The sequence below is a fragment of the Pteropus medius genome, unplaced genomic scaffold (assembly GCF_902729225.1).
Source record: "Pteropus medius unplaced genomic scaffold, Ma_sr-lr_union100, whole genome shotgun sequence".
Taxonomy (NCBI): domain Eukaryota; kingdom Metazoa; phylum Chordata; class Mammalia; order Chiroptera; family Pteropodidae; genus Pteropus; species Pteropus medius.
In genome coordinates this window covers 16,156,016-16,160,293 of record NW_024344370.1, presented here as the reverse complement: position 1 = coordinate 16,160,293, position 4,278 = coordinate 16,156,016, and the positions used below count along the sequence as shown (strand labels likewise).

General features: G+C 29.2%; 1 pseudogene; it reads right to left on the bottom strand.

Annotated features, from left to right (window-relative positions):
* Positions 1 to 3,718: 3,718 nt before the first annotated feature.
* LOC120608309 (uncharacterized) lies at positions 3,719 to 3,837 on the bottom strand (annotated as a pseudogene).
* Between the last annotated feature and the right edge of the window lie 441 nt (positions 3,838 to 4,278).

Below are 4,278 nucleotides of genomic sequence, written 5' to 3'. Positions count from 1 at the left end.
AAAAAAAAAAAAGTCTTTAAGTTGGTAATGCAAAATTTCTGATCTTATTTGATCATGAAACTATTGTCATCAAGTGATAGCCTACAAAACTGATAATATAGTTTGGGAAGCACTGTAAGTGATTATGGTGATAAACAATTATCTTTGTAGGTGTTAGAAAAAATCTGTTGGAATAACCTAAGCGATTAAATTAATTTTCTTAGGTAAATCTCTTGAGAAACTCTTGAATGCGTAAATAACTGAAATCCACAAACATGATTGAACTGAAATTAATGGGTTTTGGGAGTTCAGAAAATTAGCAGTTTCCTAACAGATCCCAGAGTTAATACTTATAATAACCAAAATACTTCGGTTTATCACTTGCATCAAAAAGATATGCACAGCTCCATCTGTAAACTTCAGAGTTCTAAATGTTCTAGTAATTTAAAGCAAGGGAAGAAGAGAAACAAAAGTATATTAAAATGGAGATTGAATGTAAAAGTAGTAAGGGCAGAAGAGAGTAAGATGAGAATTTTAAAAACAGTAAAAACATCACAAGCATAAATAAAAGCTTTGATATGCACTCTAGATTGTCTCTTGAAAACTCAGTCTTGCACAAAGATTTTTTCAAACTTCCACTTTTTCCTACCTTATTCATCTTTTAGTTATACCACTTTCTAATTTAAATTCCTACCCTTTCCACAACATACATAGAAGGACACACATACAAGCACACAAACACACACTCTTACTTTCGTGGTAATCCAGAGTACTAAAAATACCAAACATAAATATTGCCATAGAAGACTCTATCTAACTGATTCTAAAACCAAAGCAAAATTTTACTCTCACTTAAAAGTATTTTCCAACATTATATTTTTTGACACTAAATATAGTTCTTGGATTAATAACTGAGCAAGGACATATGACATGTTAGGCCAACATTCATATTCCTATATACACACAATATGAGGATTCTGTTAGCCTAATCAGTGTATTGAGCAGATAAGGTGATGTATCATGAAAATACATTTTTTCTTTAAAATACATTGATAATAGAAGAAAATATAAATTAAGAAATAAAGCAAAGATGTCCGTGTACTGAAGTTTGAAATAAATTAAAAAAAACAATCTCAAGTGACTTGATAAGAATGTTCAAAACAAGAAAAGACACATTAAGAAGATTTAATATCTTAGTAAGCGGGAGTAAAAATTGAGAAAATTGAGCAAAAATAGATGAATAGATAAATGTAACCGCAGTGACAATAAATAAGTAAAGTAACAAGGTTATTAAAATGCTACCATGTTATTTATAAATAAGTAATATATTAAAGTCAGAAAACGTTTTCCTATTATTACACTGGACCTGGACAAAGCTATGAATAAAATATTTAACAGTGTTGCTGAACATACTATATATCTTCATGAAAATCACAAAAAGGGAAAATTATGTCAACATTTTGATATTTACTGTTTAATTCAATCTGAATATTTTATTAATAGGAAGAACAAATGTGTTTATAATCAAATCATAATTTTTTTTAAGAGAGTAACATCTAAAATAGAACTTTAGTTTTGAAATTCTGATAGTATCCTCCAAAAATCTCGTTAAAAAGAAAAAGTTCATTAAAAATAATTCAAATACAAGAAGCAAACATTTGCATGTATATATAATTAATCCATTGACGTGGGATTTGAAACAAAACATATCTTATTTTAAAGAACGTATTCTTAAATTCTCTATTATTATGTTTCAAAATAGTATTTTACAAGTGTAAAGTGTTTACATCTATCATAATAGTTCCTTAAAATAATACTTATTTACAGTGATTTTCTCAGTTGCCAATACTATTTAATTATTTCCATATAAATATTCCAGTAAATTATTTGTAAATGATCAACTAAGTAAATAAGAAGACTGAAAGAAGAAAGTGGTTATGTTTAATATATTTTTTTAATAAATAGAAATGGAAGAGCCCATAAAAGTGCATTTTATTTTTAACCTCAACCTGACCCTCTTTGTTTTCTCTTTGAAGGACAACTATCTGAGGACAGATAGCCCCAGGGGGACCAATTTTTAACTTTTCCATAACAATTTTATAAAAATAAGATAATTGGAATACATCATATTATAGATTTCTGATTATAGAAAAAAAACTGTAATTTTGAATAACTTAATGTTCAGTTATGAGAGTGAAAATATAAGCAGGTCAAGTTAATACTGCCACCAATTATTTTTTAAAGGAGAAACCTGGGGACATACAGGTATGCCCTCCTGGAGACAAAGAAAAATAGTTTACTTTGTCTTTTGAATCATATACTACACTTTTGCTCTCTGACAATCAGTTTTCTAAACTACTTCATTCCTAGACTGAATTGGACCGCATTTTTTAAGTAAACTTTGTGTCCTTTTAAGACCATTGCTTTTTCCAGTAAGTAATCTAGTTTCCTTTAACGAAGATCACTTCCAAAAGCCATACATCCCTCTTTGCAATCTTGCTTATCATATTCAAGGACTATTGCAACTACTACAGTCCATGTGAGTACTTCAGCAATTCTATTTTATCTACACCCAGAAAATGCAATTTCCTTATTGCAATCTGGAAGTTCTCTCCAAGAATTCTCCCCACAGTATAAATAAAAGGAAGGATACTAAATTAAAAGAGTGAAGACTTTGGTTACTTTCCTTGCAATCAATAGCTAGGAAATATCATATGGGCACAGTCGAATCCAATATATAACTCTTGAAATAGACAAAGACCGTGGCCAGCTCTGATTTAGATTATCAAGGTTATCAAAGATGGTTATATTTTTCCTGTGGCACATGTTAAGATCATCTCCCAAACCAGAAATATTCCTGAGGATATATTTATGCTTAATGTTTTCCATTATTAACTAAGATATTTATTAGTATTAATCAATTTTCAAATTGTTTGCAACAATCAACAATAGAAAAATTGCTTTGAATTTTTTATTGCAATATTTTACTACTATTCAATATAATTAAGCTTTATATATAGATGGTTTGGGATATGTACAAACACTTATACTGTCCATAGGGGAGTCTATTTACCATGATATGTGAGGAAATTGTAAGTTTCCATTAATATTAATGGTAGATATGCATTTAAACCCTGAGCTATCATAATTAAAGATTTTCTTTATTTGTTTTCAAAAACTAGAAAGCATATTTATTTGAAAAGTTAACTCTTTAAAATTTTCTAAGGTATTTTCAACTAAATAATGTATTTGTGTAGAATAAAATCCAATCTATATTTAGTTTGTAATATAAAAAACTAAAAGATTATAAACATTAGATTCATGAGAAGTGAAAGGCTAACAACCCTCAAGTAACTATTCCTATTATAAAAACAGAGAAATCTTCCGGGTGTAAGGCAGCATATCTTAAGACATACTGAAGAGAGTTTACTTATAAAACTTACAAATTGAAAAAAATCATTAATTGTCAAGGGACATTCATCTTATAATTATTTTCAAGAATGAAAAATTATCGACTAGACTATTAATACAAACCAACAAACAAGACCATGTACTAAACACCAGAGTGAGCACAACATGTCCTACTTGGGAAAAGATAGGAATAAAAACTTTCTCATTTTTAATGCATAGACGTGCAATTATTATTATTATTATTTTAGACTAGGCAACCCTTGGTTGACCTCACAGATTGCAAGGAACTTGTCATCTTGCAATCCCTTATTTTTTTTTTATTTTTTTACGCCTACAGCACCTGGTCCTCCTAGGTGGTCTCCCATTCAAGTACTAACCAGGTCGGACCCTGCTTATCTTTCAAGATCAGATGGGATTGGGCTTGTTCAGGGTGGCATGGCCATAGACGCAATTAAATTTTTAGCAATTGTTATAAATATTTCAACTACAGTATTGCAAGTCCATCTTCCAAACTTCTATTAATTTCACCAAGGTAAACAGTTTAGCAAAAGTAACATTAATTTTAAAACTTAAAAGAGAAAAATTGTACCATTAAAAACAAAATTATTTCACATTGTAGCAAAGCATTTTATTTTAAAATATGCATATAACTATATAACTATCAACATCCACATCTAATTGTATACAATAATTTGTTGGACAATAGTTCACATTGCAAAATATAAATATCTATTGGGAGAGATGGAAAGAGAGTTTAGGAAAAGGTTTATGAGAGCATAACAAGAAAAGAGTACAATCAGACATCAAAATAAAATAGAAACATTAGGCTTCCCAAGGAATCTGTTTTGGGGAGTTTCCTCCTGAATTAAATTCCTGAAAAATCATTGT